At 39.2% G+C, this 22,500-nt stretch overlaps 1 pseudogene; it reads right to left on the bottom strand.

Moving 5' to 3' along the window:
• LOC138026299 (cadherin EGF LAG seven-pass G-type receptor 3-like) overlaps positions 1 to 21,978 on the bottom strand; it is a 36,319-nt pseudogene extending 14,341 nt beyond the window's left edge.
• Positions 21,979 to 22,500: the final 522 nt, after the last annotated feature.

The following is a 22,500-nucleotide window of genomic DNA, read 5'->3' on the forward strand; positions in this document are numbered from 1 at the left end:
TGCATGAATTGTGATAAAGTTTGTGCTCGGTGTTAGAAAGAAAAATGGTGAGTAACATATGAATTTTTATTTTCTCGTTTTAAAAACCATATTTTACTCACTCGCTGCGTTCGTTCGTATTCCGAATCTATTTTAAGCTTCGCGCCATGCTGTAAAAGTTATTTTGGTCTCGTGCCCAGGGTCACGCAGCCACTGATCAGAGGTTCAGATGTCATCACAAGATTACAACTAACCAATCAGGTGCTTTCCTTAAAATAACCCCGCATCATGACCACAGGCTTAATTTAGATTGAAAAAAAATTCTAATTGGAAGAGGTCCATGTAAGGTAGATGTGTTCTCTTCTCTCTCCTGGAGAGATATACAAATGCTGGTGACCAAAGTAGCCAAAACTTTCGTGTAGGTCACTGTCGTATTTGAATAAATAGAAAAGGAAAGTCCAAGATGTAAATTTTGTGTTCTAAAACAGTCATTTATCGACATTGAACCAACAGGCACTAATTCAAAAGAATATCATATTCACCTTGGATTGATCATAAAGAACCCATCTGATCCACTTATTAGAAAATATTCTAAATCCTTGTTTTTGCCTTCGTCGCGGTCAGCGGCTGCAACTGTGGCTACTGTGGTTCCAGGTTCAGGCAATGTCTCCAAACGTTCTTTGTAATTAAGCTGGGTAAAAATTGGCTTGTGGTCGTTCTCATCTAACACCGAGATTTGCACGAGTACTGAATCCACAGTACTTTCAATTCGAATATCTTTAAGAAAAATTGAGAAAAGAAACAATTTAACTCTCTTTTCAAGTTGCTGCTATTCGTTTTTGCAGCAGCAAGAAATAGGGGCCTCAGGTTTGTTCGGAATGAAAATTTTCATGCCAACAGACTTTGCAAAAGAGTTTTAGTTTCAAATTTTATTTCGACCATCAGTTTATACTTAGTTAGCACTGATAAGGATTATTATTTTTGTATAGGTTATACTTGTGAAGATCCCAGTGCTTGAAAAAAAAAAACTACCATTCTTTCCCTCGGAAGATATTAGCACCAGGCAGTGTTGCAAATGGGCTATTTACCGAGTTGCTGTTTGTCTCGGATTCGAAGTGAGTCCTGGTGCTCGACTATTGTAAGGGAAATGAGTTTGATTTGCAAAAGAACACGCAACTCATTTCCATTTGAATGGTTGTGCCTCGGGACTCGCTTTGAAACTGAGGCATGCAGCAACAAAACACTGATCCTAAGCAAAATGTCTGTTCGTAATTCCGAACAAAACGTTCAACGGTTTGGCTTTGATGACCCTTGGCAAGGAGAAGTTCTCCCTTCCTTTAAACAGCCACTACAAAAGAAAAAAAATGTAATATTGTTGGCAGTCTCCTAAAGATTACGGAGCTTAATCTGGCCACCTTTTTGAGTTACGGACGGAAACTGGAAATGACGATTTTTCATGTCAAGACGGTAGTCTCTCCCAGATTTTTAAAATAATAGTCTTTAATAGTGATTAGTATCACCCAACTAGTGGACTAATGCAAATCCTGCATTTTAATTGCCTACGCTACTAGAGGACTATTAGTAATTGTCCTTAAGTAGCGAAAAGCGTGACTCCTTCTTTCGTTTTATTCCCAAATAAATATTTCTTCAACTTGTATTTGCTAACTTCATTATTGCCTCATCTGTCCGACTATTTAGGTGATACTAACACAATTAGACCTTTTGACCTCAAGGGCCACGGGTCAATAGCACATTCAGCCTCATGGGCTCTTGCAAAAAAATGTGGCTACAGGTCTAATTGTTAACTAATAGCGAAAGATACTCATCGACGTAAATGTGACAGTATCAAGAAAGGTTGAAAAAGAAATCAGGTCACTTCCAGTTGCCGCTGTCCGTCACGGGCTCAAAAATCTCCCTATTGTCCTTATTCCAGCTTACCTACTGCTGCGACGAAAAATGAGTACCGATGCTTCACTTCATAATCCAGGGGTCTAATGAGCTTTATAATCCCCGTTTCAGACTCGACAACAAAATGACTATCCACTTCTGGATCTTTGGGGTGCATTAAGAAGTAATTTATCCTGCCTTTATAGCCACAGTTTCCCATCTTAGCTTGTACGCGCAATATGGGTTTGTGCATAGGAGTACTCTCGTTGACGTCAGCCAAGTACAAGCCGACCGGAAAAGCCAGTTTTCGTTTGCACGGCAGAGCGGCGCGCTTGACCCTGAGGTAAACAAACGCTGGTTTTGACACTCTGGGATGCATTCCATGATCTCTCGCCCGAATTGTCAAATTAAACAAATCCGTGTCCTGTGCTTTCAGGTTTTGTTGGAGTCTCAGCACTCCTTGATTGTCCAAATCAAACGTGTTGTTGGTGTTACCACTTTCAATCGTGTAATGAACTTGACCGTTCGTGCCGGAGTCGGGGTCCGTCGCCGTTACCCGAAGTATTGCGGTATCAACTGAGACATTTTCGCTAATAACCTTTTGATACGTGTCAAGCACAAATCGAGGAGCATTATCGTTGAGGTCCAAGACATGAACATAGACTTCTGACGTGTCTGCAAATGTAAAGAATAAGTTATTTTTAGATACAATTTTCGCGCGAAACAAACAAAGGGACCCCAATTTTAACCAACCAGAAGAAGCCACGTCTCGCCTGACTGCTTCTGCCATTTTTCCGACTGATTTTCGAGGGAACTGCTATTCTAAAAATAGACTCATTTGTGACTGTGCTAGGGAGGCCACCCATGCCATAATAACACTCATATCTAATTCACTCTTGGTCAGAGTAAATGCAACAGTTTATTCTCACTTGAGGAGCAGCATTTGGGGGACACTTTGTGGCAATAATTGTCTATTTATTTCTTTCGTCGTGAGCGGGCGGTATCCTGAGAATCCTGCAATCTGATTGGTTCCGGGAGCGGGCAGTATTTTCCTATCTCCTGACCACGGTCATGGTAACCAACTACGCTAAGAGCAGAGTGAAGTTAATAGTTTCTCCTACCTTCTAAAAATACAGTTTTTCCCAATACGGACCTCCCGACCGGTGAATAACATACATGTATTCCGAGACACGAGTGATGTTTAAGTTGTTGAAAATGGCAAGGGGACACTACGCGGCCCTCATTGAAATCCGCGTGCATCAAAACTACTTGTATTTCTGGACATATAACATAGCATAGCATAGCATAGCATAGCATAGTATAGTATAGTATAGTATAGTATAGTATAGTATAGTATAGTATACTATAGTATAGTATAGTATAGTATAGTACAATATAGTATAGCATAGTATAGCATAGTACAAGGAAGAATTACGTTTTTGCAAACGTTGGCCGTGTAGCACTTATATTTGAAGGGACTTAACTGATTGGCGTGTAATGTGAAGTGCTACGTTTCTACACCATATGAACCATGTGAAAAAACTCTGACCAGGGTGGGAAATGAACCCACGACCTTCGGGTTAGATCACCGCTGCCCTGGTCAGAGGTTTTCTCTGTCCTAGTGTGGGCCCATTTCCATCAGTAGGGCTAACGCTCACATGGTTCATATAGGGTAGAAACGTAGCACTTCACATTACACTCCAATCACATTACAATCACATTACAACGTTGTTACAAGAATTCTAAGAACTAAAATTACAAGCAACTTGTAGAAAAAAGCAGGGACTGGGATACAATAATGATTATAATATCGAATTACAAACAACTCCGAAACAATTACTAAAATCAAAAAAGGAGAAAAATTGACGTACATACGACTACATGATCTATGCAGGCTAGTGATTAATTTAAAGTCAAGATTGTACTTGGGACGAAGCTACGACGTGAAGTGAAGTGAAGTTATTAGTCTCTCCCACTCGGGGCTTTTCAGGTTTCCAGTTACAATGCTTTTTGTGGGGGACTTTGGCCAGACTGCTAGTTACACAGTTTACAATTTATTTAGGAGGTGAAAAATGCCCTTGACCCACGTGACCAGATTTGGTCAGACCACAACATCAGGGACAACGTCCCCTTCTCTTTTCGAGAAGTGAGTGGGTTTTTAAGGTTCCATACTGTTTGATTTCAACAAGGGCTATGAGACGGGACCTCCGGTTTACCGTCCTTATCCTAGGAGACTTGAAAGTCTAATCATTTGCGGGCGGTGTAATTACAAAGGTAGCAATTTCTCCTTAGTTGTTTTAAGACCCTGAGTGTTGGTCCGAGCGGAGTAGAACTCTCGACCTCCCGCGTGACAGCCCAATGCACAACCAAATAAGCCACAGGTGCGTGGTAGTAGGGCTGAAAGTAGTCTTTCAGTCCTGCATTTGGGTTTCATATAGTTTTCTGCATTTCTCGTATAATGCTGGGGTAAATTAACCCTCGTCTTAGGAAGATGATTAAAAAGTGGCCCCCTTTTGAAATATTTTTAAAAGTGTTCACTCACTGCGTCTTTCGTCAAATCTAGGTAAATTAAGAAACTGAGGAGCGTCTCTGTATGAAAGGACAGGAGCAATGATTTTGAGAGCCCGTTTCTGTATACGTTCATCCTCTTTGGAAAGATAAGCTGGAAGGGCGTGGTGCCATACAACACAACAATATTCAAGGAAGAAAGGATCAAGGCGACGTAGACAGTGACCAGATCTTCAATCTCTACACCCCCTCGACTTATAAACACGAATTATGTAAAGACGTTTGGACGCCTTTTTGACTTTATGCAATATGCTGCTGTAACAGAGGGTACGGATACAACTCAACTACTAACCTGTCTCAAAGTGACCATTTTCGTCTTTTTTCTCCGTATCCTTTGCAATCAGTACCAGCCTAAAGAAAAGGGACAACAAAATGATTATTTTGATAACTGGCGAAAAAACCTCGTCTCTAGTTATTTGCTTTGTCGCCTTAAAGCCAAGGACCCTATGATGCTACATCGTTTTTTTTTTTCTGGAACTTCTCGAGCTCACTAAGGAAACTTGAAAACAGCAGCGCCTGAGTTGTTAACAAAGGGGGTCTCCCATGTATAAAAAAAGAATGCTAGGAAATTGGCAGTCTTTGAAAACGTTAAGACACGGTGAGTCATTTCTCGTTCTTCCAGATGTTGGTGGGCCGGGAGAGAACGGCATAGTTAACAATCTTTTCCAAGTTATGGTCCCAGTTCTTGTTCAGAATTATAACAAGTAACTGAGACCAATCAGGGAGAGGCTCGAACTTCCTCCATAAAAGAAACCAATTCTAAAGTTGCTGGGACTATGAAATTTGTGACTTATCCTCAATGTTTCCTCCTTTAACCCTATAAAATCTTCTGACAGCTGTAAATGTGGAATATTTGTCCTGAAGACCGTGACATTCAAATCTGGTGTTTTCCCTCCTTCAAGGGGGAGTAACTTTACTCTGCGCTCATTTTAGAGCAGACTGAGTCAGGACTTACCTATATTCTTTAACTTTTTCATAATCCAATGCTCCTTTACTCTTTATATCACCTGTGTGTCTACCAATACTGAAATAAAGGTCACCCTCCGCGTTTCCAATCGAGTAAACAACTCTTTTAGATCTTTTATCCAGGCGTCGCTCAGCTTGGAAATGTCTTCAAATCGTTTCGGTTTTTTCATGCCAATAACAGCGCGAACAGTGAGAATTGTAGCTCCAACGGGCGTGTTTTCCGCGACCGCCACATGATAAATCGGAAGGTCAAATTTGACTTTGTGTTTGTTTATTTCTTCTATTGTTATATAAACCACCGCTACATGTTCTGAGCGTTTTGGTGGCGTGCCTTTATCACTTACAACTACCGTCAAAGAGCAGTTTAAACCGCCTAACGTTAGCAACGATTGTCGTGTCCTTACAACACCTTCGTCGTCTATTGTAAAATAGGTTTTGTTTCCAGCGATGATGGTGAAGTTGAGCTCTCCGTTGGTACCGTAATCAAAATCTAGAGCTAACACTTTTGTCACCGAGTTGCCAACTTTCAGTGCTTCGGAGACTTTAACGTTGTATTTCAAATTTTGGAAGAACGGCCTGTTTTCGTTGACCGGAAGCACCCTCACAACGACATTAACAATGCTCTTGTGTGCGCCATTCCGTGCGGCGACTATCAGCGTGTACTGGCGCCGACGGTCCACTCGCACTTTCTGATTTAGTAAGATGGTGCCGCTTTGGGGCAGTATGCGGAACAACGATTGTAAGTGAAGCAGAGAAAAGCGAATGCGCGCGTTTTCGCCAATGTCTTGGTCAGTTGCCTTGACTCTCAATACTTCGGATCCGGCCGAGAGGTTACTGAATATTGTCACGGAATAGTTTGTGCGTGAAAAGATTGGTTCATTGTCGTTTTCGTCCGACACATTGACTGAAAAGACTTTGATACTCGTCTTGTTTTCTTCAGTGTTGGTAGCCTGAATTGTTAAATTGTAAAACGATACTTTTTCGCGATCCAGTGTTTTCGATGCCACAAGCGATGCACTTTTCCCGAGAGGATGTGGACGGATTTTGAACGCGTCCCCATTATTTCCTGTAACAAGCAAAAATTGAAGATGAATTAAACAATATCAAATTATCAATATAGCATGATAAACGGGGCAGGCAATAGTGACGAAACGCAAATGCTAAAAACAGCGCATCAATGATTGAGTCTGCACGCATTACATGCCTACAATTACATATTTATTTGCATTCCTTCTTTCCTTATTTTTGAGGTCCAGGATCCTTACAGTAGCATGTGGTTGGTACCCATTCAAACAACTAATGCGGGAAAGAGTGTATCGTCAATTTCACCTCTTCTTTCCAATGTCGCTTTCAAGGTCTTTTCCGTGTGGCACATTCAAAATTACGGACAAAGCCACGCTGAAAATGCCCTGAGAACGAGGTCTCGAATCACCGTCTCTGAGGTTCGGATTCCAACGTGATAATGCCCTCTACATCACAGCGCCTATCTTTCGTCAAAATAGATTATTTCATTTTTAGCACAGCTTCTTGGAAAAAGATAGTAAGGTGGAGGAACGCGAACGCTATAGCCGTCCAAGGATTGTAGAGAAATTTTGACACCTTAACAGTCACGGTAAATAATTCACTATAACAGTTTATTATTTGATCTTGAAATAAATCAAGTGAATGACTAGTGTCATTTACCTTTAATAATGGTATATCTGATGGAAGCATTTTGATTCCAACGGCTCTTAGCGTGTCCGTGGATATTTGCGATAATCTGACCACGCTGATTGTTCTCTTTTACTTGAAGCACCTTCGAGGTCTTGGCAAACACAGGAGCAGCATCTAGAAACAATCGTTTTGGTAAATGAAGAACAAGTTTGATTTGCCACTTACCTCTTAATTTAACTCACTCGCTTTTCCTTTTCCTTCACAACGTATCGTTATCAGGTTTCATTGTTGAGTAATTTCAAGATTTTTACGCTCAGGTTAAGTTTAGATAACTTGCGAAGTATTATATATTAAAAGGCCTATAGACACTTTGTAGCTTTGGAATCCGAGTATTTTCGAAATGGCGCAATTTCCAGCATTTTGAGGTCAGTTGTAGGGCTGCTGCAGCACCAAACAATTTTCTGAAGCTGGCTGGTTTGTTTTTTGTCATATGACTTCAATTCTTAGTTAGCTGTCACGGTGATGAAATTACCTTTGAACGATCATAAGATATCGTCCTTCTATCCGGTTCAACTGAAACTCCCAGTAGTTTTCTCCGATTTTCCATTCGAAGCAAAACCCAAGCTTTTGATTATTGAACTCTTTACTGTGGTTAAGTTTGCCATTTCGAAAATGGAGGAAACAGCGTAGGAAAGTGCATGTATGATTATGATATCAAATAAGTTGTTTTATATTTTGAATCTGCATAAATTGTGAATGGTGGAAGAAATTTGGTCTATTGGAGTGGCTAAAATTAACATACGTTGAGGACGGTGACTACTAATTCAAAGGTGTTTTTGCGCGGTTTTATGAATATGCGGGAAAAGCAGATCTCAGCAATCCAAAAAGAAAATTGGGGATAACCACGCAGTTTTCAAAGATAATTAATTAACAAGATTAGCACAAAGCTTTAAAATAAAAAGCAATGTGAATTTCCAAATTAAAGCTTAATTATCTCTGAAAAATGAATGGTTACCCCCAATTTTGGATACCAAGAGCACTCGCTAAGGTCTGCTTTCTCCGCATAAATTTAAACCGCGCAAAAATAGCCCTGCATTAGTAAGCACTACCGATAGGAAATCCGAGTATCTGGAGATGCGCAGAACGTATGCGCAATAACAATAGTAGGCATCATCCTTAACTTGTAGCGTCACTGAAGTGGTGGTCTTCACGTTAGTGGACTAAAACAAGAAACCTGTCATTAGCTCCTTTTGTTCGTTCACCAGCGATTATGCCTTACACCACTCATGCACAAGTCTCTCCAGAGACAGGTTGCAAACTGAATTACTTGAATTCATATTTTAGGTGGTCCACGAACGATGGGTTTACCTCTGTATAAGGATGCACTCAATACATACAGTGTGTGAGGTGCGAAATTCTTGACCCCGCCTACAGTAAAATGTGTAGTCTAAGAGAAGAAACGTGAAACAACGAAGCCCCGATATAACAAATTTCAAATTTCGTAATTGAACCTCGATATCACGAATTTCTAAATAAGAATATCTCCGGATAACGAACGAATTTCTAGACCCCATCCACAGTAAAATGTATTGGAAAGGAGGTTGATGCAACTAAACCCCTATTTAACGAGTTATATTTCCCGATACCTTGACAATCCGATTTATTGTTTTCGTCCACCAATACAACGGCGGTGACTCAACAAGTAAATAATTGATTTATAGGGGACCAATACCCAAGGGCTCTAAGCCTCCCCTGAGGTGAGAACTTACCGAACCACGTGTACGGAGTGATGGAAACTATGAATGCACTGGGTGTATCAGGTTTTTTTGTTCGACAGGAAGTCTTGGAGTGACAGCGTACCATGTAACAGTTCTTTTCCACCAGGAAAGCCACATCACCTGCCCGCCTGTTGCAGGCTTGTCGAACACAGCTCGCCACGCTGCTAGATGAGTCACTTAAAGACGTAAATACACCAGCACCGATATCCATTTCAAATGTCACGTTGCGCGACGTTTTATTCGCGATGCATATTACGGTGGATTGAGGATCGTCTAAAAAGCATAAACAATAAATAAATAAATAAATAAATAAATAAATAAATTAATTAATTAATAACGTCAAAGCGTCTGAGTTGTTTTAAACAAATGTGGTAAGACCGAAACTTCTGAAAGCAGTGAAATGCCTTGGCCAATCACACGCAAAAATCGCAGACAATCAATTGCAAGTACACGAAGGCCAAAGTAAACGCAAGTTTCACAATCGATTTATCGTTTTTAAGCCTCTGCATTAAGTAGAAATAGAAACCCCTGACAACTGAGTAGTCACTTTTCCTATTTATTTAATATTTAGGCGCTAACATTCCGAGCATTGCTGAGCATTTCAAAGACCTTTGTACAAAGACTGAAGGGTTTGATAGTTCCGACGCAAGTCCATAATTAAAAAAGATGTTTGGTCACTTACATAAATTTTATTAGAGGTGTTCTTTCCAGCAAGGTCTATAGAGAATTCTCATTTAGTTAAAGGGAAGGGACTTTATTTAAGTGTCTAGTTGTTCTAGCGCTGGAGCACTAAAATTGGGGACACTGTAAACTGAAATCAACAGTTAACGTACGTCAAGTCAAATGTTGGTTTTTAAGGAGCTGAGATGGGAAACCTGGAGTACCCCGAGAAAAAACCTCTCGGCGCAGAGTAGCGAAGCAACAAACTCAACCCATATATGAAGCCGGGGTCTGGGAATCGAAGTCGGGACACATTGGTGGGAGGCGAGTGCTCTCAGCACAGCACCATTCCTGCACCTGCGTACCTGAAAAGCAAATCTAATCTTTTCCTGAAACACGCGGTACTGTAGGTTGGTAATAATTGGATTCCGATATAACTGCGTTACATTGTTAACGATTAGAGATCTACAATCGTGACAAATGATCGACCCTCATGCAGCCAATCCTCTCTTCACTATGAATCAAATTAAAGGAGGTTAAAAGGTGATCGATTCGTAGGAAGCTCTGGCGAGCTTTTGGCTTATTTGTAGCAATCATTTTTTAAACCTGGCTGAGCTTTGTTAAAACAGCTTACAACACTTACCGATAACCACACTTTCAGATACAATGACCCCGAAGTTTATAAGCAAAAATATCACAGAGGCGACTCGTCGAAGCTCCACTGCTCTTCTCTCCATGGCCAACTGTTTTCTGTATAAAGCCAAAACAGGATCTGTCAGCGTTACCTTGGAAATTGATTTTCCTTTCTGAAATAGTAAATGACACTTCTTGCCGCGAGTTTCAAGTTAAGTAAACTCTTTCTCCTAAAAGAGGAAATCAATTGCACGCAACCGGTAATTTCAGAGAAACTATACGTCTCTATCCAATTATCATTTTACGATTTGTCTTGAAAACAAACATAACCAAATTCTCCAATTTCTTATGTTTTTATGTTGGTGTTGATCACTCCTTTATTCGTTGTATTACTTTTTTGTCGTGAGAGAGAGAAATCAATTTTTCAACAGACCCTTTCAATTCGATCATTCTTATTCTTCCATTCTATAAAAATTAATTTTTCTTTTCCAAATATTATTTCACTTCTCTTTATTGCGATTTCTTCATGATGTAACAGACGCAAACCTCTTTTTTAATTTCCTTGATATCAAATTGACTACGTTCCTATAAAGTGACAGTAATCTATTAAAAATTCAAAACAATCCAAGACCTACGAATTATTTGTTTGCTTTAACTTCAAATACAGCCGACCCAGTTCATAAATATAACAACCAAATTTAACACTTTAAAAATAACTTTTAGTACAGGTTATCACATGATTTTGAGTGCAATTTGGAATAAATGGGCTAGAGTAATTGTTTTCAATTACACGAACACGTAGGGTGAGTGCAATTTGTAGTATTTGAAAAAATTTTCGAGTCAGCTTATTTATTCCAAATTGCATGAGCAAAATCATGCGATTACTTATTATTAGTATAAATACACAGGTGATTATATAAAATCGCGCGCTCTCATTGGCTCGCTATCTCGGATTATCAGCCGATAATCACCTCGACGGACAAAATGGCTGCCAGTAGTCGTTTTGACACTTTAAGTGAAGATGATTTTGCGTTGAAATGTTTTTTTTTTCTCTTTTTTGAAATAATCACCTGTGTATTTATACTAAAACAATTATTCACCTCAGGCTCAGTGATTATCGGTGAATATTCACCTTGACTTCGTCTCGGTGAATATTCACAGATAATCACTTCGCCTTCGGCGAATAATTGTTAAATAATAGACATGAAAAATCATCGAGAAAGCCTGTCGTAATTGGCCCAATTCATATTCTCACGGTTGCACTGGAAACGAGCATGAAGGAGAGGCTGATCCGGGGGAATTTTTCCAGGTGCAAATTTTTTCCCCCGCACGAGCCTTCATCGCATGTTCGTTCCAGTCCAACCGTGAGAGTACGAATAAAGTCTATTAAGCAAAACTGAGCAACATACACGTATCACGTAATCACGCAACTTGAAAATTGCGCCATCCAGAGCTAGCATTTCATTGGCTATCTGTAGCTTTCATGCCTGGTTTGCTACCTCTTCTGCCCTAAATTAACGTTATTATGACGTCACTGAGTTTCAGCCTGTTTTTTTTTTTTTCAGGCTTACAAGTTGCTGCTTAAATGCGGTGATCTTCAGATCTCATATATATTTCAATTTCCGCAGTTCAAATATATGCGGAAAATTTCACAGGTATTCTATATCATTGATTTGTTCACCTCTTACTGGACGGAACTCGAACTCACAATTGACCAGGGTTCCGTTTCTCGAAAGTTCCGATAACTTTTCGGGCCCGAAAAGCCATTTACCAAACTACCATCCGCTTGTTTTCATAAGCTGGTCTTCTCACACGTTTCCAAGATTATAAAAAGCAACCTGATTGTGAAGTTTTGTGCCCCCAAAAGGCCCGAAAAGTTCAAGGACGTGCCTCAGCTCCCAGTTGCCTTGATAACTCAGTTGGTAAAGCAATGCATCGCAATTGCGTGGTCCTGGGTTCGAGCCCCGTTCAAGCTTGGATTTTTTCCAGGCTTTCTTCGCATCTGCTGAAATTGCTGTTTAACTGCGATGATCTCTAGCTCTCGTGTATTTCAATTTCCGCATCTCAAATATATGAAAGTTCTAGATATCTTCTACATCATTCATATGGGCCTTATTCGCGCGGCGGTAACATTGGCCATAGACAATAGATTTCGTACCCCGAGCCTCGAGTTGAAATGTTTGGGAACGAGTCTCGGTGGGGCAAAACAAAAGTTTTCAATCCCTCGGGATTCAACATGGCCGCAGCGTGATTTACGCTCTTTCTCTATTTACTTTTTTTGGCGTCAAAATTAAAACTTGGTTGCTGATCGTTTAAGTAAATGGGCTCTACTTTTGATTTGTAACCAATCTTAAGAAACCCACGAAACAATGAAGAAATGTACAAATGCTGAATGATGAACAAAAGTAGCATATGGGAGATCTGATGTTTTTGTCAATCAAAATGGCGGTAAGCGATGACGTAACAGACAAACCATCGACATACCAAGTAAACACAAGGAATCCGATAATAAGTGAATTGTTATGGAATTTCCAATTCCTCGGGGATGGAATTCCTGGTATTGTGGTCATCCTTTGTGTGGTATATCACTAAGGTGGACTAGCCTCGTATGGTTCAAAATTAAATTAAATTAACTTTTCTTTAAGTGAAAACGCAAATATTTGGGAGAGTAGTGATTTCCCCATCACTGATGAAAATGAAAGAAAGAGCTAAGAAAGAGCTTTTGTACTAACAATATTCTGGAAGAGGTCTTCGCCAGCCTTTTCCATCTGTCATAGTAACGCCTTTTCAAAGGCCAAGGCCTCTTGATTTGTTCCCCGGTTACTTCGATGGTCACCATGCTCGACCTCTTTAACAGCTAGTGATCTCTAGCAAAAGAAATCGAATTTATTGAAACTTGGCTGTTCCGAAAATGAGAGGAGTATCAATGGACTGCGTTGGTATTTGCGGATCGTTAAAGAAGTTTTGACAAAAGCGTTATGATAATGAATGGGTCCGTGGTCAGTTAAACCGCTTGCGGTGAACGAATTTGTAGTAGCTAAGGTCGTTATTAGTATTATAATTGAGTAATATTTACAGAAGAACCAACGTTATACGGTATATATTATATGTTCTGTTATACGGTTGTGAAACATGGCGTATGACTAAAAGAGATTCGACCAAGCTAGACGTATTGCTTCATAAAAGTCTGAGAAGGGTTATGAAGATCTATTGGCCTATGAAAATATCAAATGAAGAGAATCGAAACCGGGCTAACATCAGCGCCATCAGTGAGGAAATCTTCCGGCGGCAATGCAAGTTCATCGGCCACGTTCTCAGAATGGATCCAAATAAATTTCCCAAAACAGCATTGACTTGAGCCCCAGAGGGAATAAGAAGTCGTGGCAGACCGAAAGAGACTTGGCGGAGAACCGTAGAAAAAGAAAGAACAGCATTGGTTTTGTCTCATGGAGCGAGGCAACAGTGGCTGCTCGTGACCGTGTGACATGGCGAAGGAGAGTGCCTTGCCCTATACCCACTTAGGGTTATGGTCAAAATTGAATATTTACAAGGCTAAAAATTCTTAAAAAGTAAAACACCGAACGTTTTCGGAGTTAAGCCATCTTTCAGGGTAGTTTTACCGTCCGCGTGATTGTGTATTTATGTCTATCAGGTAATTCCCGAAAGGAAGAGTTTCGCTATGTAGCAATGAATTTGTTTGTTTAGAGCAGGTTTCCATTGTTGGATCATTAGGCCTTCAAACATTCTGCGTTTGTGAAAGGATTGCGCCGTGCAGAGTAAACGCCAGCCAAAAGAATGCGAAGGATTTTGGGTTACGATAAAAACACTGACCCCGGTCAACTGACCCCCTACTGACCCTCTGTTCTGAACCCCTCAAAATTGACTGAAAATAATATATAAATTACTTTAGTAGGCAAGTTAATCGGCTCATCCTTCGAATTTTATGATGAAGGAAGGATGGTCGATCTGCTTCGTGCCATCGTTTCAATTCCTTTCAGCACATAAGTTATTTCTCTTTTGCGATGAACGAGTGTTAAACGAGGCAACAGAAGAATTACCACCTGTTTTTCGGTCCACTTCCAGGAAAAAAGAAACACAGTTGACAACTGTTTTACTCGGGAAAATGTATTGAGAGAAGTGGTCGCAACAGAAAGAAACCACAATTGATTTCGTTTGCTTGCCGACTTTACAAGCTGCTCCGTGTCAAACCTGGCCAGACTGAGAAACTGGATGCAATAATAAGTACAATTATCATCCATTTCGTAGCTTATTTTAGTATTCAATGAAAAACACCAAACAGGGTGTTTTAGCGCCTATGGGCTGCGGTTTTTTGGGTTTCCCTTCGAGACGGAAGCTTTGAGGAATAATCTTGGCTGGAGTCCCACTTAGTGGGAACAGGTAGCAGACAAACCTCAGCTTTATGAACAGGTTGATTTGGCATATAGTTTCCCACTACTTTTCAATGTATGATCGTGATGAGCTGCTTCGATAGGCTGCTTACTGCTTAAATCAATGATGGATCCAGCTATTTCAAATCCTTTCACCGACCTTCCATTGACACTGACATTCGAAAAGGCACGCGTGAGAATTGTTCTTGATGTTCGCTCAGTTTTAACAGCTATCTTCTTTTCTTCGTTGTTGACGAAGCCTAGAAGTTCTTCTCACATATTCAGAATAGAAACTACAGAATTTTTTTTGTTGCATCTTCAAAACCTTTATGATATATATCGATGCAGCACAGTTCAAGGTTGAAGGCTGCAGGTTCTCACTTCAGTACATAAGCAAACTAATTATAACTTGTAGCAAGCAACGAGCCCTAGACTGCAATCAGTTCAAGGAATTTTCCAGTTTCAGTTTCATAATTTTATACGTGATAATTCAATTGAATTACTTTCACTGAAAATGCCTATGTTTTAAAAATTGATACAACAAGGTCATAGTAAATATTTCCTGATAATATGATGAACATTAAACTTTGTAGAAGAAGTTAGAACTAGAAGTTTTTAGTTCTACCCTTATAACGTCTCCTGGCTTGCTATTTGTCACCTAATCTACTAATGAACATTTCCTTCCTTCAGCTATACATACACTATTAGCACCTTCGCTAAGGCAGCCGTGCCAGCCAAAGCACCTCAGTGAAAATTAGCTTTCAAAAAAAATTCCAAAAGCTTAGGAAGAAAATGTGTCGAATTCTTTCATAACCCAAGTCTTCATATTTGATGCAAGTTCTTTAAAATTCCTCACTTACGGTTGATATATTACAGACTGTGGACAATGTGGAAGTTATTCACCTCACAAAACTTGATGGATCCAGAGATTATCCGAACCGCTTACTGGAAGTGGTTTCCGCATTGTTGATTCAATTTACCCTTGCACGTTTCCTAGTTCTTTGATACAGACTTGCCAGACTAAAGGAAACTTATGTCCCACCTTGCAAACTATCGACGATATTGTGCCTCGCAGCGCGCACGAAGCGATTTCAAATGACAGCAGTCACTTTAAAACTTGGACTGATTCCAATTTACGTCGGCATAATCGATCTATAAATCATTGCGGTTTTGCTTTTCGAAATCCGAGGCGCTAAATGAAGAAAAAATTGTGATTGTAGAAACTTGGAAAAACGAGTTCACCGTGTAGCTTGCACAATTAAATTTGTGCTTTAAAAATACTCATTCCTGCCCTTAGGCTAAGCGCTTTTCTTAACTTACGCAGACTTGGTTGCTTAATGGCGACGTATAATTCTGCCTGTGGCTCCGTGGCTCTGGTAATTTAAGTAAACAGTGGATAATTTTCCTCTGAGCCTACTCCACAGTTGACCGCCACGGTTTCAAAACAGTGCATAGTATAGATATTGAGGTAAACCCCAAACTTTATCCGCAGACATTATGAAGATGATATAAAATAGCTTAAGATTCTCCTCTTTCATGTGAAAGGGGCAAAGTTAAGCAACTATTCAAAACTGTTTGGGAAACTGTGCTCAAATCTCAGGCTGAAACTAACGCATGCACAATGAAAAGAAACGGCAGGTGTCCATCGCTAAGCTTGTGGATGAATACCTAATTATTAATGGCAATTTGATGACTGTTGAGTGGTTTGAACAATACGAACTCCTAAAACTATGGTGAAATGTGAGAGATGGTTTTTAAAAACGTTAATACTTTATAAGTTGGGTAAGATACTTAGGTCAAATATTCAAATGAAATACTTAAGAGTAAGTGAAAATTCGGTAACAATTTGAGAGTCCGTTGTAAAAAAACATTCTTGGCTTCAGTGTAATTGTCGTTTGATGGGTAATAACATGTTGCAATCGAATCGATATTATTTATAGCATCTTTGTTTTTCCACTTTGGGATACATCCAATGAATCAGTCCTTTCGCGAGTATTCTTAAGGTCTATTAAAAATAACTCAAAGTGACCGCTAAACCGGTAACAAACTACTGCCGCGAAATCCAGGTTAGGAAAGTTAATGAAACTATTTTATCTCGAAAAATCTACAGCACTGCCGGCCCACCAGGTGATGTTTTGAATTATGACCCAGGGGCACACACGGACAAAATTGAAGTTTTGGCTTCAACTAAGTATTCCGCACGACAAGTAACATTGTGGATTCGACTTTATACCAAACAATCCGAATTCGCGAGAACTCAGGTTTTGTACCGGATTAATTTGAACGAACGCTAAAACCATTCCTGCAATTCCCTCTGTATGTTAACAAGGGAGAGTTTTTAAGTCATCAATTTTCATCAATTTTTTTGCTTGACGTTACCTTGAAAATTCACTAAAAGAGAAAGCTTTTTAGAACAAGCGGATTCACAACAGGTTCAGTCGGGCCCGAAAAGTTGTCGGGACTGTCGGGAAACGGGTCCGTGGTTCGTTAGGTTTCCGGAAACTCTTGTTTACCTTAAAATCCTTAAAGAAAATGTTTCAGCATTTGTAAAGAATTACAAACGACTTTGTAAGGCATTCTTCTGCAAATAAGAATCTTGTGTAAAATGTCACCAGCCTCGTCTTGACTGAATGATTCGGCTAGGAAACTTATGTATCCGAAAACCAAACTGTACATTTCGCGCAATAGTACAAGCTATAAGTTTCTTTATCTGATAACTTGAATATTTTCTTAAGTAAATGCTAAAGCAAGAAATTCCTACCGAAGCAACGTTTAACCACATAAAATAATATTCGACTATCAAAAGTTTAGTAAACAATATTAAAAAAAAAGATATTTACTTGTTAATCACGCATGTTCCGTCCGCGTCAAATTCGACGGCTCTCGGTCCATGTTCCAATTTATTTCTTCTTACTTCTTTGAGTTAAGAGATAATACAACCTCGGAGACCTTGGGGCATTGCCTTGGGGGAAAAATTGACGACTTCGGAAAGTTCTCGTCGCTTTTTCGCCCTCTCGAGTGACTACTGTCCCTGGGTTTCCAAGGATGAAGATATCACGACCTCTTAGAGCACAGTAAACCTAAGCCGTCTAAAAGATTGAATCGAATTTGGCCGAGTTTTCGTTGGTTTCATACTACAATAGCATATCTTTAATTGGAAGATAAACATACAAAAATAAACAACCATTAAAAGAATAAACAAAGATATTTTCTGACAAAAACGCTTTCAAACTGTGTCATACGTCGTTTTTACATTTTCTTTTATTCCTTATGGTATTTACTTCCTTATTATATATTACTGCCTAGCTTGACATTTTCTCCCAAAAAACGAAGCCCAACTCATTAAAAATTGACTACACTTTGTGGTATTTCAAACTTGAAAGTGCGGGCTACTTTCAATTGAAACACCTCAACTATCCACCAAGAGCGACAAATAACTTCATAATCAGGTTGATTAAATTTCTGTAATTTTCTGCCGAAATCAACTAAAGTATTCTCAAATTCCTGATAAGAAATTCATTTGCTCTTTGGTCAGGACAATGAGTCTTGATTATTCAATTTTTATCTCCTACATGACAGCCCGAAATAATTTCAAGAAGGTAGCAAAACACTCGTTTACGAAACATGCGCAATACTCATAGTTCAACTTTTAATATGAAGTGAGTTGCTGTTATAAAGTTATTTCGCTGTTATAAAGTTTTCTCTGCATATCCTCAGGGACGAAGAGACTTATCATCATTATAATTAAAGTCTTTAAATGATTTGGTTATTAATTAAAGATGATTTATCAAGCGAACGTGCCTTATTGCACGAGAATGCACGACTTGATAAATTCGACTTCTGATTAAACCCGTGATTTTGCAAGATTTCTTATTTTTTGTTATTTGAGGCTGGAAAAGTTCTTAACATGTTCTTAAAGTTGTGTGGTATACTAACTTCGACTATAAAGATCATAGTTCTTCAGTGTATCACGCCATAAGAAAACCACATTGTTTATGTTAAAAACGTTAACGTCCCCAAGTATTTGAGTTAATTGTCCTGTTAGAATACAGTTTTACAAATGAGCAAAATAGCCGTTCTAAACTGACCCTAAGTCCGTGTATGTTCCTAAAATGTGATGTGTCTCAGCCTGAAAGTTCAATAAAAAAGAATGGATTCTCTTCATATAAAAATCACGAATAGTGTTCTTATAGTTTCTAATGTTACTTTCTCGAAGTTGATAAACGTTAACCCCGATAAATAAACAAAATGGTGATTTTTTTCCTACGGAAATTCTGGGATACTCGGCCTTGGAAAATATCTAAGGGCTCCTGAAAGAAATCGAAGCTATAACCTCACGATTATTCCAAGTTCGGATGCTTAATTTACTAACGAACTATACTCGACTTCGTGGGAGCTGGTAATTAGACCCCCCGTGGCTTCGTGGAGTAATAAAGATGACTGAAAAACAGAAAACTCCCTGCTTCCGTCAAAATTTGTAAGATCATACAAACAGGCGGAATTTCGATTTACGACTGAATAACTTTCTACAAATAAATAATCATAATAGTATCTATAAACTAGGATTCAAACCTGCGTTCTATGTCTAATTTATTTCAAGGCAATGTTTTTCAGTTAAGAACGTCAATTAAGGAAATTAATATACCGCTTTTGCATCGACTTGAAACCTAGTAATTGGTATTAAAGCAAACTTAATAGTCAGTTTCCGAATAACTTAGTTGCTATGTGATATAATCAGAACAAGTCTTGTTTAAGAATCATGAGAGCGAATCTACAAGAAATATACCAGAATCGATCAGTCGTTTTGTTCATTACGTGTTGTGCAAGTTTACCAACGTAACTGTTTCAAAACTAAACAAGAATGTAATTGATGCATCAGAAAAATAAGAGTATTTCAATAATTTTTAACTTAAACTTAAAACTACTTCTCATGATACGCAGACATAGTCTTATGCTTTTCGATCTGGTTGGAAGAATTTTGAATGTAGCTTAAAAAGTTTTTCTTTGCGCAATTTTATGCAAATAGAATTGAGGAATACTTCGGCGTGCACAACAGCTTTCGAACGTCTCTTCTTACTTAGGAAGGAAAGCTCCCTTGACAAGACTTACTAGTTTTTCCAGTGCGAGTTTTTTCCTGACAGCTTCCTGACTTTCAGTCGTAAATTCAGTAGCTTCGTGATCCAAAACACTGAATCTGAGGCGGAGTATTTTGATTTACGTTTCCGGCCAGAATCGCAACTCAAATACCTCGAAGCAACAGAAGTTCGGAATCATACTTATTTCTTCTCATTTGGAAATTTTGTAAACTAATATATTGAAAAATTGCAATTTTTTTGCTTAATCGGCAACGCGCAAAACGATTGCTTGCGTTGCCAGCTACCGATTTGCTGATCTATTATTTAACAGTTAAATTGTAATTAATGACCATGTCATAAGCTGCGTGAATAAAATGAGCTTTAAGATATGTTTGAGAGTCACAAAACAGTTACATTTAATGCTACTTAGTCAAAAATTAGTTACATGGGGTACCTTTTATGAGTCACCGCCTTCTGGTATAATATCAAAGCAACGAAGAAAGAAAAGGCATAAAATAATCGGCAAGAACGTTTTATATTTTGGTATTCCGTCCTCTCCCCGCCCTGAAATAATGGGGACGTCAAAACACGACGACGAATCACTGCCTTCTCGAGAAACAAGACCAGTCGTTGTTTGCGTTTTCGAAGAAACCTTAAGATTGTATCAAATCCCTTACACAGGTGTCGAACCCACTGCAGAAGTAAATAGTTAATTTTGACTGTTGTGCGTGCCAGTGGCCCTTAGCTAATCTTGATCTTCTTGGTTAGATTTCTAACTTCTATAAATCTACTCCGCTGCAGAAAAATTCAAAAATCATTTTTTCCGTTAACACTTAGTTTTGCAATCGCGAAAAAGGCCTTCAAACACTAACAGATTAACCTTCTGGCTTCCTCTATTAACAATAACGACAATTAAAATCCAAAGCGTAAGTACTTTTGTTATAACACTGGTTTCCAACGCATAAGTGCCTTTCAAGTGTAAGCACTACATGAATTTCAGTCAGTTAAGGGTGGTACTGTTTTGTTTTGTCTCAAGTGAGGTCATACGCATATAATTAGAAATACTGAACTACTTCGTTCACCCTGCGGTCGACTATAAAATCCATCAGAAAGATTTTTGATTTCCTAGAATTTACTAACACGAAAACGTCACCGTGTACGTCATTGTTGCCAATATATACGTTTATCAATTTTTCACTTCATTTTCGCGTTTCGTGTTGTACTTTCGTATTCTCTACGGTTCACTAATAATAAGTGCGAAACAAATAGTTTACTTTAGCAAAAAAGGCGTCAAGAGTGGGTAGGTGCCAAATCCTTAGGTCTTAAGCATGTTTGATTGCACTCAGTTTTCTCGTTTTCGTTCCACGTCGCCGAAGGTTTTAATGGTGTTACGAAAGATAGATCGACGGACGATTTTAACACTCTTATTCTAGCATTAAACAAACAAGTGAATGCATTGATACAGGCAGTTAGCCCTTTAAGAAAGTATCGCTGAGATACAGCTCAGACATTTCAGATGCAAATAAATAATTTGTTAGAGGTAATGTGTCCCCCAGGTGTTTGTTAGAGGTAATGTGTCCCCCAGGTGTGATATAGAATAAGTCCCGTAATCATTCGTTGTACTAGTTAGCGGTAGTTAGCGAAGTCCCGATAGGGAGACTTCGAATGAGCGTGATTTAATTTCAGTTACCGAGATTGGAGAAACGAATTGTCATAAGTTTTGCGCTCCCAACTTCTGACCTCAGTAGCATTTTCGTACTGTTTACACAATAGCCCTCTTAAGTGCAAAGGACTCGGCTTTTGTTTATAATAAACAGGTATAAACAATGTGGGCTAGATGTTACACACTTCAATTTAACTCGATTTCGTTACACAAGAGTATCGAAAGGAGAGTTTCAACAAAGCTGTAATCCACTTACCTCGCAGGTTTTAAACTAGCCTTGCAAAATCTGAAGAGCGATCTGTGAAATCGCAAAAATTCACTTCCCCTCTTGTCGTTTCTTCAATCATTCCCTGTAAAAGTCTGCTTTCCACTCCGCTCTGGTGGCAAACTACTTGATGCTGAATCTTCGCTCTGTCAAAGTAAACACCAAAGCTTAGATGTGAAAACTGTTGAAAACTGTGTATTTAAGTCCAGGAGCGAAATCTTTTGTGGACGCACAGTTGTCTCGAGTGATAATGGCTAAAACGCTAACAATTAAGATTGACTTTGTGACAATCTTTTTGGCCTTGCGGTCAGTCTGCAGATAAGCCTTTCTCAATTTACAAGCGAGACCGCAATCGATAAAATCGATCAATGCAACCACCTATGGCATAATTGGCTTGCCGGCGCACAAACAAAGCCAAACTTGAGATACAGAACAGCGATGTTTCGAATACTGGCGAATGCTCTTCCGTGTCTATTGTGGCCTTTGTACGAAATTGAACAGATAAAAATCTGACGTTTGAAGGCTTTCATATCACAACGACTCAAAGAGGTTTAGGCTATGGGCACATTTCATGCTGTGGTTTTGTTAGATTTCTTGGTTGGAATCGTGCATTGTGAGCGAATAACGTTTAACAAACTCGTAAGGTAATCAAAATATTGACATTAATCGAATAAGTAATATCTCTGCCGCTGGATGAAAGCTTGAACGCCGTAACACCATGCTCGGATCTGTTAGAACTCGATAGGACAGATGTTGATACGAGGATCACTGAACCGCGACGGAACAAAAAAACTGTATTAATTACGCAACCCATGATAAAAGCCACTAATAGCTTTTCTCTATCTATAACTTTACGCGAATAACGAAGCAGAACGGTCCAGCCCGCATCCTAGTTTCTGTGGTACTGAAAAACATATCTATACTAGTTGCTGATTCGAGAACTGGTTTCTAGATCTCACTGGCATAGTGACTGGAGCTTTTAATT

This window comes from Montipora capricornis, chromosome 2, assembly GCF_036669925.1.
Source record: "Montipora capricornis isolate CH-2021 chromosome 2, ASM3666992v2, whole genome shotgun sequence".
In the NCBI taxonomy this organism is placed as follows: Eukaryota; Metazoa; Cnidaria; class Anthozoa; order Scleractinia; family Acroporidae; genus Montipora; species Montipora capricornis.